The sequence below is a fragment of the Giraffa tippelskirchi genome, chromosome 6 (assembly GCF_054371585.1).
Source record: "Giraffa tippelskirchi isolate mGirTip1 chromosome 6, T2T-mGirTip1v1.2.pri, whole genome shotgun sequence".
Taxonomy (NCBI): Eukaryota; Metazoa; Chordata; class Mammalia; order Artiodactyla; family Giraffidae; genus Giraffa; species Giraffa tippelskirchi.
The window spans coordinates 14,834,137-14,854,153 of NC_137280.1; the positions used below are offsets into that span (position 1 = coordinate 14,834,137).

At 37.6% G+C, this 20,017-nt stretch overlaps 1 protein-coding gene across 4 annotated transcripts in view; it reads right to left on the reverse strand.

The window, feature by feature from the left end:
* STK3 (serine/threonine kinase 3) overlaps positions 1-20,017 on the reverse strand; it is a 294,249-nt gene that overhangs the window by 151,176 nt on the left and 123,056 nt on the right. The window lies entirely within an intron of this gene.

Consider the following 20,017-nt stretch of genomic DNA (forward strand, 5'->3'; position numbering starts at 1 on the left):
GAAAGTCTATAATCAGAAAGAAACGACAGATCTCAGGAATTTAATTTGACAGTTAGAAATTAATGTTAAATTTTAGAGAAAAGAAGTATCTGTCCACATGGTCCCTCAACCTTGTCTAGAGAAGAGAAGGATTTAATCTGCTGCCTTGGTCAAATACAAAAGCCAAATTAAATTTAAATCATCAGATTCAACCAAAACTTAGTGAAAATGATAAAAAAATATATATTCATGTATTCGTTTCTGGCTCCACATTCTTTAAGGAAACCTTGGCCAGAGGGTCTCAACACTGGCTACATATTAGGGCTTTTAAAAATTCCTGATATCCTGGACCCAGTCCAAAGAATCTGATCTGGAGGGGGCCAACGTGTATTTTTTTAACTCCCCAGATAAGCCTAAGAATAGCCGGGGTCAAAAATCACTGCATGAAGCAAGCAGTCATGGACACAGTATCTACTTCTAAACCCCTACCACTCTCAGCATATCTTTGGGGTAAGCATGAAAATCATACCATTTTTAAAGACTGAGAATTCATAAATAAAAGGAAGGAAAGAAACTATGAAAACTCAGTAATTCAAGGGCCAGAACTAGGCCACAACAACCAAACTATTTCCTTTCTTACGTATACAGAGAGAAAAAGGCAGACATATATACTTGTATTTTATACATAATATTCTTTATACTTTACCTAAAATTCCATCAACTAGAAAGGCACTACCGTTTAAAAACTATGTGTCACTCTTCTGCTTCCAAGAGGATGGAGTAGGTATTCTTCCTCTATTCTATCCATTAAGTACAACTAAAATTTATGGACAATATGTATAAAACAAACATAAAATGACTTCAGGACTGCCCTGGTGGTACAGTGGATAAGAATCTGGGTTCGATGCCTGGTCTGGGAAGATTCAACATGCCACAGAGCAACTAAGCCCAGGTGTCACAACTGCTGAGCCCTCACTCTAGAGCCTGGAAGCTGCAACTACTGAAGCCCGAGCCCTAGAGCCTGTGCTCTGCAACAAGAGAAGCCACCGCAATGAGAAGTCCGCACAATGCAAGGAAGAGCAGCCCTCGCTTGCCACAAATGGAAAAAGCCTGTGTGCAACAACAAAGACCCAGCACAACCAGAAATAAGTTTATTTTTGAAAGCAGATAATTGATAGATGTCAACAATTTAAAGAACAAAAATGTCAAAATTATTTGACAAATATTTTAAAGCAGTGATGAACCTGCAACTGGCTGAAACAAATGTAAACATAAACCTTGCCATTTACATTTTTAATATTAATAAAGATAATATCAAAAAAAGTGTAAAAATAGAAAGTCTCAGCAAAGAAACACAAGACATAAAGAAGAAGGTACTTCCAACTGGAAATTATAGAACTGAAAAGTATAATAAACAAAAGGCTCAGCTGTTGAAAAACAGACAGAGAAAAAAATTAACAGGTATTATTAACTTCCCTTTCAGTGGTGTTTTAACTGTCCTACAAATTTTGACACTTTGTATTGATTTGGTATTTTAAGAGTTTTAATACACTTTTACTCTTAACATTAATGTGGGAATAGTTTATCAAACCATGAAATAGGAAAAAAGTCAGTATTAATCTCCTCTAAAATTTCAAAACTGTTCTGTTCCCCATTTGAAAGTCAAAAATATCACTTCTAGAGCATTTAGATTGTGATCCATTTTCTAGTAAGAGTAACAATCTAACACAATCTAACACAGCAGTAGTACACAGTGGTGGTGGTGGTGAGCAGTACAGTGGTGAGCAGTAGTATGTTTACTCTTGGTAAAAATGAGCCAGTGCAGAAGAAATTAAAGGGAGAAGGTGGAGAAGAGAAGGGAACAACATAAAAGGAAGGAAGAAGGGAAAGACAGTTATAGATATTTACTATTATGGACCAAACTGTGTCCCTCCAAAATTCATATTGAAGCCCTAACCCAGGATGTGACTATATTTGGAGACGGGACCTTTACAGAGGTTGTTGTCATTTGCTGTTGTTTTTAGTCGCTAAGTCGCGTCTGACTCTTTTGTGACTTCATGGACGGTAGCCCGCCAGGTGCCTCTGTACATGGGATTTCCCAGACAAGAATACTGGAGTGGACTGCCATTCAGTATTCTCTAGGGGATCTTCCTGACCCAGGGATCGAGCCCAGGTCTCTCACATTGTAGGCAGCTTCTTTACTGTCTGAGCCACCAAGAATTAAGTTAAAAGAGATCATAAAGATAAGGTCCTAATACAGTGTGACTGGTACCATCTAAGCAGAGGAACAGACACTAGGGATGTACATACACAGAAAAAAAAAGGCATGTGATGACCCAAGTGAAAAGACAAACCAAGAGGAGAAGCCTCAGGAGAAACCAAACCTGCCCTTCATCTGGGACTTCTAACTTCCAGAACTGTGAGAAATTTCTGCTGTGTAAGCCACCCACTCTGCAGTATTTTGTTACAGCAGCCAGACCAGACTAATACATCGATCTCAGTGTGGGGCAGAAACATTCAATAGCTAACAGTATCGTTTTCTCCGAGCTAGAAGACAAGATGAAACCAAAGTCAGGAAAGCCGTGTTGAGACAAAAGGATTTTGCAAACTGACTCAGGGTTGGGTTGGGGCTTGGTGGGGCAAGGCAGGGGAGACACAAGAAGATGGCCAACAGTCAAGTTCAGACTAGAGATCAGAGTTTTGCCGGTACCAGGCTTCACAGTTACCGCCATCCCTTGCTATCTTCGGAGGACTGGATCTAGGACCCCCAAGATAACAAAAGATACAGATCAAGACCCTCAAGAGACTTTAAGCACCTCCCCTTTTAGAGAAGCCCATCATTCCTTTAACTTCCCTCAAGAAGACAAGGGACCACAGAAAAGACTCTTCGCTGACTGAAGGGCTCTTTTCAGGCTTGCAGGGGATGCTAAAGCGGCAGACTTAGGACATCAAGACGGTGATGGCAGAAAACTATCCTCCCTGAGAACACTGGCTCAGACTCAGTTTCTAGGACAGGGGGATTTTATTAACAGGACCCTTCAGCCTCACTTATTTCCTACTAGACACAGAGAGAGTGTGCTCACAACTGACAAGCCTTACAAGAATCTTTAACATAAAGTAAGAAAATACTATGGACAGAACTACATGAAGAAGTAACTACACAAAGAGATACCATTGATTCGATGAAAAAGGGGAAACCTTATACCCATGGTGGATTCATGTCAATGTATGGCAAAACAAATACAATATTGTAAAGTTACAAAATAGTTCAATACACTAATTTAAAAAATAAAAAAAGAAAAAAAAGAAAAAGGGGAAACCTATCGCTAAAGGAGAGAAACACTCCTTAACAGAGAAGCAGGGAGGATTACAATTACACAACAGCTTAGAACAGGGATCAGCAAGTCTCTGGCTCTCATGCCAAATCTGGCCAGTTACTTGTTTCGACTGTTAAATAAAGTTTTACTGGAACATAGCCATACTCTTTCATATGCTGTCTATGGCTGCAGAGTTGAATGTTTTAATTACAATGGCAGAGTTGAGTGGTTGTATATGACCTGCAAAGACTAAAATATTTACTACTTGGCCCTTTACAGGAAAAGGGTTCTTTCTTGGGACTAAGTCGCTAAGTCGTGCTAAGTTGCTTCAGTTGTGTCTGAACCAACCTGGACTGGAGCCCACCAGGCTCCTCTGTCCAGGCTTCTCCAGGCAAGAATACTGGAGTGGGTTGCCATTCTCTCCTCCAGAGGATCTTCCCAACCCAGGGATGGAACCCGTGTCAGCTGTGGCTCCCACACTGCAGGCAGATTCTTTACCCCTGAGCTACCAGGGAAGCCCTTTCTTGGGGGGCTGAGGAGTAACGTGAGGACTAAGATAAGGACACAGGACCTGGCCATTAGTGATCCTTGGTAAATATGATGACACAAACTAAAAGACATTTAAAAGAAAATGTACGCATATTAATAAAAGAGACAGTGAGCACAAGCTATTATTTCAAGCAGTTTGGCTACGAGAAAAAGACCACAGGGGAGTCTATCAGGAAAAAGAGATTTTCTTTCAGCAATCCTGCTCCTCTAGGAATCCATGTCTCTTTCATCTCCACTCGAACTGCCTCCCGAACTGGACACTTCAGTCATTTTGGCCACCAAATTCAGGTGATTCCAATTCCGAATATCTTATGTATCCTCAGTTTTAGGCACAATGCTTAGTGTATAGTGGATGCTCCATACACGTTTGTTGAATAAAGAAAGTAAGAGCACAAAATATAGAGAGAAAAGATTGAGAAGAAAACAGAAGAAGGTTCTGTCTCAGCTCTACCCTTAAAAATAGCTATGTGGCTTGTACTCAAGTCTTAAGAGTCTTCATCCCAGAGATGATAGTAGCATCATTCTATTTTTTTTAACCCATTCAATTTCATCCACTAGTCACTCTATATGACTAGTCTCCACAGATAAATGGAGACATAATTCACATACCATACAAAATATGGCATATATCCAGAATCTGACCACTTCTCAATACCTCTACCTTTACCACCCTGATCCAAGCCACCATCATCTCAAACCTGGACTACCAAAGAAGTATCCTCCCTCCTGTTCACTCTGCTTCCATCCTTGCCCTGCTACAATTTAAAGGAAGAGCAAAACACCTTTTAAATCGTATGTAAGACTGTATCAGTCCTCTGCTCAAAACCTTCCAAAGGTGCCCCGTCTCACTCCCAGGAAAAGCTAAAGAGCTCACCGTGGTTTATTAAAGTTCTAAGCCATCTGGTCCTCTGCTACCTCTTTGACTTCATCTCCTGCTTCTCCCCCCTTCTCATCCAGCTTCAGCCACACAGATCTCCAGACGGCTCCTTAAACACCAAACACATCGCCACATCAGTTTCCTCTAACTAGAATACTCTTTCACCAGAAATCTGCATGGCTCATTGTCTTATCTCCTTTAGATCCCTACTAAAAGTCACCTTATCGGACAGGCCTTTCTTGACCATCTTATACATATTATCACAAGCACCCTTTGTTATTCTGTACCCCCTCTTATCCTGCTTATTTTTCTTGCAGAGCAGTTATCAGCACTTGATGTATTTATTAAATACTTTTTTGTGTGTAATTTACTGTCTCTCCCCACCATAATGTCAACACCTAAAAGCCTGGAAGTTTGTTTCATTCACTGCTATTTTCCAAGGCCCCAAACAGTGTCACAGCAGACACTCAATAAATACTGGATGAATTAATATATAACTATCTCCTTCAGTTTCACTAAGATTTTTAATTCCCAAAAGAGAGGGATTCCGATGTAATGATCCTGAAGACACCTGGACAGCTTTAATATCTATAAATCTAGTGAAGAGGCAGAGCAGGATAACTAACGGCAATGTATAAAGATGTGAGCGGGCCTTCTCAGGAAAGGAGGACGGTCTGACAGCAAATGGTCAACCACCAAAATAATACAGTATGTGAGAGGCACTTCCAAATAAACATGTGAAAAACTTGATAATAAAGCTATATAATTAAGCACAGAGAACAAGACTATCTTGCCAAGATTTGCTATCATTGGCAGAAATCCACATTAAACTCAGCTTCCTCAGTTCCAGATACAAGTGGAATTGTGAATTTGGCAACTCACTGGAGAGAAGGACTGAAGTACAATCTGGGTTCACATTAAAGTTACCTCATTCTTCTCAACTTAGATCTGACCCAGAGGAAAATTTTTAACAGATTGTGTTGGACTAGTGCCATACTAGACTCAGTGAAGTTCAAAATTAGCATTTGAGATGCTAACCTACAGGAGTTCTATGTTGTTTCCCCAAAACTAAAGTGGACTAAAAATAAAATATGATGAATTGCAAATATAAAATGGATTGTTTAAAGGAACATTTTGTCAAAGAAAAAGTAAATCATAACAGCAGTCCTTCTCTCTTATTTCTTTTGATTTCATTCAAGCAGTATCTCACCCAAGGCTTAACACATGGTAGCACTCAAGCTGCTAACTGATAAGAAAGAAATAATGCTCTTCTTCCAAAGTTTATTCAGATTTAATGACACACCATATAGACATGTCCACCTCAATCTTCCTAGTTTATTAAAAAATGCACTTAAAATTACATATTTCAAATATATATATATGCATTAACCATTTATTTTACACCTACTATGTCACAAAGCATTGCATCAGACACTGAAGACCTAAGATAGAAGTCACATATGCTGTTCTCAGTAAATGTAAAATCTGGTGAAAAAGTCAGACAAATTATAATAGAGTGTAATAAATGCTATGATCTTAAGCTACACAGGGTACTAAGAAAGCGCAGAGGAAAGGTTCCCAGCTTAGACAGTGGAGAAGACAGATGGGAGGAAATGCAAGCACAGAGAAGTAACACTGAACAGCAAACAGCAGTAAAACCTAAAATAGTATGGCTAAAGGAAAGGGGCTACCACATGAATAAAAAAGCAGGCAGAGTCCAAGGCTTTGTATAACATCCTTAAGAGTCTGGCTCTTAATCTAGAGACAAATGAAAGAAATTGCTTTTTAATGGGAGGATTATAAATAAAGAAGTAATATGATCTGTGTTTCATTTTAGAATGATCAATCTAGCAGTATCATGATGGATACTTTGGAAAGTGGGGTGAAATCAAACACCATTAGAACAGTTAGGAGACTATTGTAGAAATCCAGAAGAAAAATTATGAGGTCTGAAATGAGGAAAATAAAGATGTAGATGGAAAGAAGGAGATGTATTTAAGAGATGTTAAGGGGGTAAGTAATGTGAACGAATAATGGTGAATAATGAGAACTTGAATTAGCTCAGTGGTAGAGAAGCTGGAAAAGAAGGAAAGGAATTTCATGAAATTTAAGAGGCAGCATCAATAAGACTTGGTAATTGATTAACGGTAGAAGACTGGACAGAGAGAGAACAGATTTTCAACTTGATAACCAACTTGGATGGTAGTATCATTAACCAAGACAGAAAACACAAAGGTAAAACAAAGTCTGATGAGAAAACAGATTTGGATTTGAAGTGTCTCATGACAGTATAGAAAAGATAATTAAGTAAATAATCAAAAATGAGTCTAAAGAAAAAAGGAAATTTAAGAAGAAAATGGTTACTAAGGTCAAACAGATGTAAAACTGAACAATTTCAGTAGAAAGGCGGAGAAAAAACAGGCAAAGTCTGTCCAGCAGTGGGCAGGAGGGAAGTGAGGAAATTAAGGTGGCAAATATCCATCAGTCCTTTTACACTTGGCTCTGAGAGGAAGGAGTAAGACAGGGCAGCAAGTGGAGAATAGTAGGAGGAAACTTGTTTGTTTCTTAAAACAAGAACCTGATTCTGTAAAGCTCCATAACAGAGAGGAGATAAGTGATGGGTACAGGGTGGAAGACAAGAAAAAAAGGAGCATGCCCTTCTGCTAAAGCCAGAAAAAGAGAATGAGTCCTTACACCTAAGGCACATAACAGCCATTCAACCCAATATATTGTTTCAATGACAAACATCCTGTGCTTAGATGGTATCTTAGCACTATTAAAAATTTGTTATGTAACTTTTGACAAATTTATCTGTTATATGTAATAATAACTGTTGTTAGTATTATATCTACTGAATACAGACAATGTATGTGGTAGCAGTTTTACAAAAATTATTTCTTTTAATCTTCACAAAAACCCAATGAGGGACTGTTTGTTACTCCATTTTATATAACAAAAGACTAAGGCATGGAGAAGTTAAATAACTTGCCCTGTAATACTGAGCAAATAAAGGACAGAGTTAGAAATTAAACCTTGATGGTATAGCTTCAAAGCTGATGTTCTAAACCATCAAGCTATGTCAGTCACCTCTCTACACAGAGATAATACAGAATATTTTGGTTCACTAGATTAATCTGAAGACAAGTTTCTTATTAGAAAATATTTCTAATCTCAGAATAAAAGCAAGAAAAAAACTAAAGTTTACTGATCAGAAACTTGCTAAACTACATTTAATATATTACATTATATTAAGAAAAACTAAAGAATTGACAGACTATTATTAAAAACACCCTACCTTTTATTTTTCATATGTATAAATACATACATACAACAATGGTTCTTTTACATTTTACCAAGGATCAAAATTCCTTGGAGATCAGGCTGAAATGCAGATTGCTGACGCCCACCCAGAGAGATTCAGATACCAAAGGCCTGGGGTGAGGCTCAAGAATCTGCACTTCCAACAAGTGCTCAGAAGATGCTGATGCTGCTAGTCTAGGAAGCACACCTGAAGAATTACTATCTCCTAGCAACCCTGTAAGAATTAGGTGAGATGAATGCTAAAATACTGCATATGACAAGCAGCCAGTAAATGGCATCTGCAATTATTAATAATAACAAATATGATGAGGATGATCATTACCATTATCTGCATAATTTCTTCTATATTTTTGTATCAGTTTTACTCAGAGACCACACCAAACTGACATTTTAACTTTAAGATCACAATAATCTTGCCTGCCAGCTCTATCTGCTTCTAGTATCTTTCTTCTATATTGCTTGCAAAATAGCCTTTCTAAAAGGTAAGTCTGCATATCAACCTCTACTTCAAATCAGTCTTTCCCCATCACTTACAAAATAAAGTACAAACTTCTTGGCATGGCTTACAGATACACCACTTTGCCCATGAACCACTGCTTAACACTCATCTTTTATCATCTTTTAATATCCTATTAGAACATTACCTATTCTTTGAAGGTTTCCTAATACAACTCTAATAAAGCCATACATTCCTCTCATAACTTTGAAGTACCTCTAAAATAATAAGAGAACAACAATAAAATCAATCCACATTTGTGCAGCACTTCCCAAGGATTTTATGTGAATTATTTCATTTAACCCTCATAATAGCTTAGAATAAAGACTATAATTATTCTCATTTTACATATGGAAAAAAATGAGATATGAATAAGTTAAATTTGTCCTAGGCAATAAAACCAGAAAGTAAAATAGTCAGGATTCTACCACTGCAATTACACTGTTCTCAGTTCAGTTCAGTTCAGTCGCTCAGTCGTGTCCAACTCTTTGCGACCCCATGAATTGCAGCACGCCAGGCCTCTCTGTCCATCACCAACTCCCGGAGTCTACCCAAACCCATGTCCATCGAGTCAGTGATGCCATCCAACCATCTCATCCTCTGTCGTCCCCTTCTCCTCCTGCCCCCAATCCTACCCAGCATTAGGGTCTTTTCCAATGAGTCAACTCTTTGCATCAGGTGGCCAAAGTATTGGAGTTTCAGCTTCAACATCAGTCCTTCCAGTGAACACCCAGGACTGATCTCGTTTAGGATGGACTGGTTGGATCTCCTTGCAGTCCAAGGGACTCTCAAGAGCCTTTTCCAACACCACAGTTCAAAAGCATCAATTCTGTGGCGCTCAGCTTTCTTCACAGTCCAACTCTCACATCCATACATGACCACTGGAAAAACCATAGCCTTGACTAGACGGACTTTTGTTGGCAAAGTAATGTCTCTGCTTTTAAATATGCTGTCTAGGTTGGCCATAACCTTCCTTCCAAGGAGTAAGCGTCTTTTAATTTCATGGCTGCAATCACCATCAGCAGTGATTTTGGAGCCCAAAAAAATAAACACTGTTCTAAATATTATCAATACTAGACTGCTGAGTACTTGAGTACTATTTAGATAATGTATGTGTGTGCTTGCGATCCCATGGACTGTAGCCTGTCAGGCTCCTCTGTCCGTGGGATTCTCCAGGCAAGCCTGCTGGAGTGGGTTGGCTTTTCCTTCTTAAGGGATCTCCCCAAGCCAGGGATCAAACCTGCGTCTCTTGCATCTCCTGCACTGACAGGCAGATTTTTTACCACTGCACCACCTGTCCTGTTTAGATAATAGTTTTTTGTATATACTAATCTAAATAAAGTCTTTATTCATTTTACATTTAACTAATTTTACTGCCTATTATATGCTAGGCTCTGTGTTAGAGACTAAAGAATATCATATTTTAAAAAAAGGGAAGAGCCAGTGTCTGCTCCCATGGGACATGCATCTGGTGGGGAAAGTGAAAGTGAAGTCACTGAGTCGTGTTCGACTCTTTGCGACCCCATGGACTGTAGCCTGCCAGGGTCCCCTGTCCACGGTATTTTTGATGCAAGAATACTGGAGAGGGTTGCCATGTTCTTCTCCAGGGGATCTTCCTGACCCAGGGATCAAACTCAGGTTTCCCACACTGCAGGCAGACTCTTTACCGTCTGAGCCACTTCTGGTGGGGAAGACAAACATTAAACAAACAAATAAAAATGCCACAAAAATTTCAATAAATAAAGACAAAAAGTACAAGTTCTCTGAAATTACAATAGGAAAATCTAACCTGTCTATAGCTATTGTTCTTTACCTTCAGTATCCTAATACAAGGGTATAAGTTATGCAGAATAAATGAGACTTTCAGAATGACAAATAACTCCATTTTAAAATGATACTCTTAAAGTCAAATTAAGTGATTTAATTATAAGATCCAAGTCACACAGTTAAAAATTTAAACAAATTATTAAAAATGACATTTCAATTCTTCAGCTCTTTGTTGCCTTGGCAAATGTAGCTACTACCTCTCTGAAACAGAATATAAACTATAAAAAACTAATAAAAATTATTTTTGAAGAGGCTGCAATATTAGTCATGATAAAGGTAAAAATATACGTCAAATTCCTGACAATCCTAGTACAGCAAAAAAGTACTTCCGTTTTGAACAATGCTAACCTGCTTAAGCTTAAGGAAAAATCAGATCTATGACCTTTATAAAATATGTAAGTTTTTTTTTAATTTGTAAGATTTTTTTTTTTAATTTCCTTTGTAGTAAGTTTCACAGGGAAAACCAATATATATATATATATATATTTTTTTTTTCAATATAGAGGAAAAGCCTCAAAGTCCAAATACTGATCTTACAGAAAGACATGAAAGGTAAAAATCAAGTATGAACCAGGTCTGGATCCCCGTATCTTCAGTTTCTATTTATCAAACAGAAAAATCTTTCCAACGTTCTCCTTTCCTGTATAAGACCAAAACTATGCGATATTCTGTTTGCATTACAATTACACTAATTCAATGCAGGTCACTTGATTTTTACTGAGTCCAGATGACATTCAGTAAACTAAACACGGGCCAATTAGTTAAAAGAAAAAAAAAAAGAAAGAAAGAAAAACGAAAAGGAAAAAGAAAGAAGTGTGTTCTGATTGCCTTTGGGTAGGTCATACGGTGGCTACAGAGCATCACCGCCTGAACTGCATTTGGGCTAACACCAACCATACGCTACCATTAAGGACTAGCAGTTTTCATTCCTTTCAGATTTCTCACATTTGGAAATTCCAATTTAAATACATTTTCTGGTGAAAGTGAGGGCAGGACTCCTGCACAACACGGCTTTTCTCCTACTTCAGCTCAAATGTGTATTATTTTGGTGCTACTAGGATGATATTTGCATATGTCTTAAAATTTATGATTCATTTTAAATCAATTGTTTTTTATTTATCACAGTTATAAATGAGTAAATAAAATTGTTGATTAGCTGATACACACACGCACACACACAAAAGGATGTTCTGAGGCTGTGAACTTCCAACATTGATAACTGTAATCTTGTGAACTGAAGTGAAAGTATTAGTCGCTCAGTCATGTCTGACTCTTTGCCACCCCATGGACTGCAATCTACCAGGTTCCTCTGGAATTCTCCAGGTAAGAATACTGGAGTGGGTTGCCATTCCCTTCTCCAGGGGATGAACCTAGGTCTCCCACCTTGCAAGCAGATGCTTTACTGTCTGAGCCACCAAGAAGCAACCTAAACCACCATGTAAACAGGCACATGACAAACAGGGTAACAGGAGGAAATATTCATAACTAAAGGAGCAATAATTTTTTAAGTACCTTATCAGGAGTTGGCAAGCCACATTTTCTTACAGTCTATTATGTAAAGAAATTTGTTTTACTATTTCTTTTAAACTCTGCTCACTAACATATATTTTGATTAAAAGATTAAAAAGCTCTTAAAGGCCGTAATTGTAAGCTAAGATATATACAGGATTGTGCTCCTACAACAAAACTACATTAATTAATTCCTCACTACAATTATACTTAACCAATTGCTGGTATTTTAAATTAAAAGCTATTCAATAACTATTATTACAAAAATACAAGTTTCCAAGTATTTAAACTAGCCTGATTTAAAGTTTTGTTCTTTATTTTTAGCCTATTTTTTTTTTAAACTTGTATATATTTAACTGAAGAATATTATGTTCCTGCAAGTGTTCATGAATACAAAGATACAGTAATGGGGATGGAAATTATTTACTCTGAAAACCCTGACTGCACGACTGTTAAATCACTTACACACGGCTAAATGATCTACAAGGAAGCAGGGAGGTCCTGAGATTGTGTACTATATCCATTTTCAACTACTGCACAGGTGACACAGCCAATCACGTCCTTACTGAAAGAGAACGGGGATAGAAGGCACTTGGTGAGTAACGATGATGTCTTAAAGTGGAAAAACAGACCATCACCATCTCACGTCAAAAAGGACTCAACAGCTGCGGATTAAAGAATATTTTCTACTCTCTCTGGTATTCAGTAAGGCAGGTCTAACTTCAGGCCCTATCTACATTGTAATCAATGTAGAGAATAATACAGAAAAAAACCAATATACGTAAAATAGTTCACTAACAGCAAATCCTCTGATAATCAAGTTTCCTTGAGCTCCTCAACAGAGATTAGCTAGTGATTAAGGAGGAAGAAACAGCAGCAGCGTCCCTCTCACCAAACTACAAAAAAGTAGGCAAGGGAGCAAGCCCATCCCAAGGGAAGCGCTCAGTCAGTGACTGGCGCTCGGGTGGTGGCGGAGATGGGTGCGGCCCTCTGTCTGGGTGCGTGGAGTGGTGGGTACACAGCACATCTGAGGAGGAGCAGGAAGCCCATCCTATCCCACCCAGGAAAACAGAAGGAAGAAAGTGTCCTGAGCTGAACTGCAGTGAAGAGGAAGTTACAACCTGGAACGCATCTCTACAGTTCCCATCTGTTTTCTACTCTTGACAATAGAGTGAGAGTGAAAGTTGCTCAGTCGTGTACAGCTCTTTGTGACCCCATGGACTGCACAGTCCATGGAGTTCTCCAAGTCAGAATACAGGATTGGTTAGCCTTTCCCTTCTCCAGGGGGTCTTCCCATCCCAGGGATTGAACCCAGGTCTCCCACATTGCAACAGTGGATGCATGTTATCAGAAACTTCCTCAACATATGCACTTCCTATTCTAAAAAAAAAAAAAAAAAATGCAGTTTTAAGTGCCTTGAAACATAAACATTAACCAAATAGGTCTATAATGTTTAAGTCAACTCTGTGTATTATACACACACACAAACAATATATCTATGAGCGACCCTATATGATATAACTTTTTCTGCATAAAGAATTCACTGTCAACCAAAACTCCTAACTGCTTTTTATATCTGCTACTCTTAATGCAAGTCTCTGCCAAGATCCAATCTTCCTACCTACCCTCCTTCACTGGAAGTGAGTGTGGGGCAAATACTCAAACCTAATATAGGCTTAATTTTATCTTCTTAGATTCAATCTACTGCTTCATTCTGCAAGATATTGCTATATCCTAATTCTGCCATTTAAGAATATTTACCAACCCTCCTTTCTTCTTTGCATCCACAAATTAGCAAAACAGGGTTGTTGCTTTTTTTTTTTTTAATCTTAACAGAAGTCATTTATAAAAGATGCTCAGCCTCTGAGAGAATCAGAAACTCAACAGATTGCTTTAGGGATCTACTTACAACAGCTGAGAGAAAGATTTCATAAAGAAGCAGATTTTGCGATAAACTGGGGAAACTGATTATCCACCGGCACTGGGGCAAGATAGTAGTGGCTGGAATGCCACAGCAGCAGCGGGCCTCTATTATGATTATTCAAAAGAAGAAAGAATTGATATAATCAAGAGGCAAGGGGGTAGTGGAGAATACCACCAGCAAAGACAGAGAGGCAACAGTGAATTCAGAGTGTGAGAATCACCTGATTAAGTACTTTTGATTAGAAAACCAGAAAGGTAAATTAGGCAAGACACATTATCAAGCTAAGCATTTTAAGCTTTATCAGATAGCCAAGAGTTGTACATGAAGTACAGAAGGGTTTTTTTTTAAAGTGCATTTCACTCATATATTTACAGGAAAAGAATCCTTAATCTTCATTAAATCAATAAGCACTATCGCTAAAAACTTGGAAATAATGCACAATGAAATGTTACCTAAAATCTTAAAGTAGTAATTACACTTTTAGAAAAGAATAAATGTCTTTAACATTAAATTAAAAATTAACAATAGGTAAAATGGGCCTCTTGTCCAAAATATAATACTATATATTATGGGAAAGGATTATCGACATAACATGTGTTCACATAGCTATAAAAATGCAACAAAGAAGTCTGCAGAAATAATATTCTAAAACTCACAATACAGATATTAATTCTCCTAAAATAGATGGGGCTTTTAAATGCAATATAAATATAACTATCTCAGTTCAAAATTAAAATTTCCTCTTCCTTTTTAATAATTTTATATGTTTATTTATTTATGGCTGTGCTGGTTCTTCACTGCTGCGCTCGAGTTTTCTCTAGTTGTGCAGAGTTACTATTTAGCTGCGGTGCACAGCTTCTCAGTGCAGTGGCTTCTCTTACTGTGGAGCACAGGCTCTAGGGCTCATGGGCTTCACTAGTTCATTCCATTCATGTGCAGTCTTCCCAGACCACGGATCGAATCCACATCCCCTGCATTGGCAGGTGGATTCTTAGCCACTGGACCACCAGGGCAGTTCTGCTTTTCCTTTTTTAAAAATGACATTACATTATGAATGTTTTCACATAGACAATTTTTACACTCTCACATAATAAATTTTCATAATGTTTACTACTCTAAATTAGCTGCATGGCTACTAATATTTTGGAGAAAATTTCTTTTTTTGCTTCTTCTTTGCTTTTCAAAACCATAGGTAACAATGCTTCTTTATGTTCCTCTGACTAACTTTGATCTGAGGTCATTAATATTTTTGATATCTTTTTAAATGTTTTTCAATGTTAAATGGAGATTTATTAACTTTACACAGCAAAGAATAAAGTAAAATATATCTTTCTTCCAATTTCCAAACTGTTTTCTCATTTTAGAGGAGATAAGATGCTCCCAGCTACAGGCTTTCAAAACTTCAAAAATTCTTGACAATCTTTCCTCTTTTAAGTTTTCCTATGTAGTTTCATATTTCTTTTATTCAAAACGGCGGCCAAAAAAAACCCAAACCAAAACAAAACAAAAAAACTGTGGCAAGGTTTCAGGGAAGATATTCCTTTATAATTCTATAATCTAAGTGGAAAATATGTGATGTAAAAAATGTAATATTTAATGATGTACTAATGAAGGGTTTCTAGTATTCATTTCTATAAACACTGATTCATTCTCAACCTATTTTATAATACATTTTTCTTATGAAAGTATTTCTCAACATTTTCACTGTTGTCAATAAATAACATTAAAATAAATAACAGCCTGCATTTACTATAAAGTTTCAAATTAAGTACTTCCTTGAAAGGAATATTTTAATATAACATTTCAGTTACTTACTCTTGGTCAATTGCTCATGTTTCTGTCTATAAATAGACCATACCTCACAAATTCCTACATAAACATAGCATTAAATATTACCAAGCTTTTAAACTGTTTTATTCACAGCAGGAAAACGTATGTGCTCAAAAAAGTTTTTAACTATAAAATCTATTTTCTGACTGAGAAAACATAAAACAGAAATACGATTAAAATATTAATCTTAAAATATTGAAGGGTAATACTATAAATTAAGTCTCACGGCATTCCAAACACATCCCCTGATCTCCTTCACGCACTACTTTAACTCAGTAGCTTACAATCCACAAAATTTCCCAGCACTCTGTCTTCCTGCAGGAGGATCTGCCTTACTAGTGTCTGCTAACCCAAAACGCTCAAGTATGACTCCATCATGGACTGGCTATTGGATTTGTAATATATTAGATCTTTTATTTTTATTTTTATTTACTGCTAACTCATTTTTGACCATTTCACTGTTTATACAGCTGAAGATCCAAACTGGCTAAGTTCCTGCTCTCCAAACCAGGAGATACTCAAAAGCAACAATGTCAGTGAAGTGTGAGTTCTGTAGAGCTTATCTACTCATTTAAGCACCAGTTCTAGACTTTTTCAAACCTGACCCAATCTAATACCAGAAGACTTAAAATCCTTAAATATTAAAGGCTCATCTTTGGTAGACAAGACTCATTCATTCAACAAATACTTGCTGTGTATTTCCTATGTGTCAAGTACTGTCCTAATGCTTAATATACATTAGTGAATGAAAGAAATTTAAGGTTCGAGCCCTCCTGGAGCTAACACTAGTGGTACCAATTTACCATGCCTTGACTTCACACCAATACTACTGAGATGAAGACATTGTCCCTGCCTTAAAGAATATTTACTCTAATTATGGCAGAAACAAAAATTCCCAATTTATCATACAAGGGCAAAATGAACACATGGAAATGGTAGTGAATGCATATACCAAGTACTCTGGGAGTATAGAGGAAGACATCTCTGTGCAGATGTTACTGAGTACACAACCACAAAGACCGCAAATCTTTCTGCCTCTATCAATCATATACTGAGAATAGGAATCCCCAGTGAGTGAGTGAGTGAAAATCGTTCAGTCTTGTCCAACTCTTTGCAATCCTATGGACTATACAGTCCATGGAATGAATTCTCTAGGCCAGAATACTGGAGTGGGTAGCCTTTCCCTTCTCTAGGGGATCTTCCCAACCTAGGGATTGAACCCAGGTCTCCCGCATTGCAGGTGGATTCTTTACCAGCTGAGCCACAAGGGAAGCCCAGGAATCCCCAGGGCAACAACAAAGTTTTACACCTAATTCCGCATCATCTTCTTTCAGAGGTTAATCTATGCCCCATTAGCATCTTCAATAGTAAATACAGAACATGGGAAAACTCAATTATCTCCATCTGCCAATTGCTAGTAGCCGAGGAAAACGTTCTCTCAGGATGACAATGAAACAATTAACTTCCATAAAATTTCTAGATTAACTGAAGGCCTCAATAATTCCTACCATCCTTATCTCATTCATATGAAGACACTGCCTACTACTTATTAAGTGCCTCCAAGAGGAAAGGTACTGTGTAGACCCTTTACATACATTATTTCTAAGGCTTATATCAGGAAAGTAGATAATTTTATTCACTGTTTTTGAAGATTAAAAAAATCGAGAGTCAAAGAGATTTTATAATTTTCCCAAGCTGGTCCAGAGTTGGGCTGGAATATAAATCAAATCTATCTGAAAACAAACTCAGTGTCTGAACAGGGAACTAGGGACCTTTTCCCTATATTTCACAGCCTCTCACTCTCACAGAGAATATAATATTGAGGGATATTAATTCCTCTTCCATAGTTATTTTTATTCATCCTATATACAGATGGCTCAGACAATAAAAAATCTACCTGCAATGCAGGAGACCTAGGTTCGATCCCTGGGTTAGGAAGATCCCCTGGAGGAGTGCATAGCAACCTACTCCAGTATTCTTGCCTGGAGAATCTCATGGACAGAAGAGCCTGGTGGGCTACAGTCCATGGAGTCAACAGGAGTCAGGCCCGACTGAGCAACTAACACTTCCCCTTTCCTATACAGATACATACGTGAACTACCTAAAACGGTTTATGTCCTTGCTGAAAACAGAAGCACATAAGATTATCTAGCTAGCTAGCCAGAGAAAAAGACAGATGGATGAAAGAACAAAATTCTGAGTATAATGTTACCTAAAATTATTTAAATCTACTCCACAGTACTTTTATAAGTCTCCAGTGGCAAGTACATAATATCTGACATTATTTCCAAAAGCACAATTAAAAAAAAAAAGCATATCCCAAGATGTTTGCAATAACTTTATTACCTCAAATATCTTGTATTAGTGTCCCTCTGGTGCACGCCAGCATACTGGCCTCCTAGTTAAGCCTCAAAGAGCCAGGTACCTTCTCATCTCATAGACTTTGCGCTCTCTGTTCCCTCTACCCAAAGTGGTCTGACCCCAGATACCCACGTGGCTCACTCCTTCATGTCCTCAGGCCTCTGCTCAGATATCATCATCTTATTAAGCCGCCCTATGGTATATAAAGGACTTCCCTGTAGCTCAAACAGTAAAGAAGCTGCCTGCAATGCAGGAGTCCTGGGTTCAATCGCTGGGTCAGGAAGACCCCCTGGAGAAGGGAATGGCAATCCACTCTAGTATTCTTGCTTGGAGAACCCCACAGATAGAGAAGCCTGGAGGGCTACAGTTCGTGGGGGTGACAAAGAGTTGGACACGACTGAGCGACTAACACTTATTTATGGCATATAAAAGTACAACCAGACCTTTATATTCCCCACTAGCAATTTCCAAGTCTAATACTATATATTGTACTTGTTTCATTTCTTATTTGTCTAATCCAACTGGAATGTAAATACCATTAAGGCAGGAAGTTTTGTTTTATTCAGTGCTGTAACTCCTTCCCAGAGAACAGTGTCTGGAACTCAATAAATATCTGCTGCTGCTAAGTCACCTCAGTTGTGTCCGACTCTGTGCGACCCCATAGACAGCAGCCCACCAGGCTCCGCCGTCCCCGGGATTCTCCAGGCAAGAACACTGGAGTGGGTTGCCGTTTCCTTCTCCAATGCATGAAAGTGAAAAGGGAAAGTGAATCACTCAGTCGTGTCCGACTCTTAGCGACCCCATGGACTGCAGCCTACAGGCTCCTCCATCCATGGGATTTTCCAGGCAAGAGTACTGGAGTGGGGTGCCATTGCCTTCTCCACAATAAATATCTACTGACTGAATAAATGAACTTCATTACTTAGGACCTAAAGAGGAACTGAGAGTTTATCATTGCCAAAGAATTCAATTAAGGCTTCTTCACAAGTATAGTTTATGTTATTTGGTGTATACTGACAATATATATCATCTTTTAAAATATTTACCTCCTTACTCTGGTCAACAATCTTTTCACTGCTTTTCAGAAGTTTAACATAAAAGAAATCAACAATTTTGATTTTAAAAATCAAAGTTTGAATGAAACTAAACTTGGACAGATCCATCTATTAGTTCTCATTTCTATAAAGTTATTAAGAAACACATTTTGAAAGAGAAAATAAACTAAAATTAATATTTTACTGATGCTTTATTGCATTCTTTATATTAAGAATATAAAGTATTCTTTACCATCATTCATTGTATTGAATGTATTTAATATTTCTAAATTATAAGTTTCCGTGAGAGAGGCTTCTGAGAAAATCATACTCCTTGTGTTGTACAGAGCCATTCAGTGAAGTATTTTATTGAAGACATTGCTATGAATAATAAGCGTCCCAATGCAATAGGAATTACAATGCCACATCATACATACTTAAGCTTTAAACTATCCATGGCTGCTATGTTTAACAAAGAATCTCTTACCCAAAACTATTTATTATTTTAAAATCATTTTTTCTCAACAAAAACCTTTCTCTCCTATGGTAAATGAAGGTGTGTGACATCTACCCCATTATACAACTTTTTATTATTCAATTAAATATTTAACTGATAACTGCACTCTTTAATACCATTCCTACACATTTAGAAAAAGTAAATAACCTAGAGATCAAAATACACAGTAAAACCATAGGAACAGCAGTTTTTCATTGCCAGCTCTCTCTATATAAACACTGAATGCAATTCTATGGAAGCACGGCTCCACATATTAAGATGAGGAATATGTCTGTTTACATGTGTTTCTTTCCTGCTCTATATTATACTGGAACCTGTGTGTGCCTCTGTGGTTAAGATTTACCGCATGTTCATATTAAAGTCCCATTTCCAATATTTAAACACACAGCCACAAAGGCCAATTACAACAGTTATTAGTAAAATCTTTGGTGACCAAAGATTTGGAAGTTGGTAAAACTGGAATTGATTGTTTATAG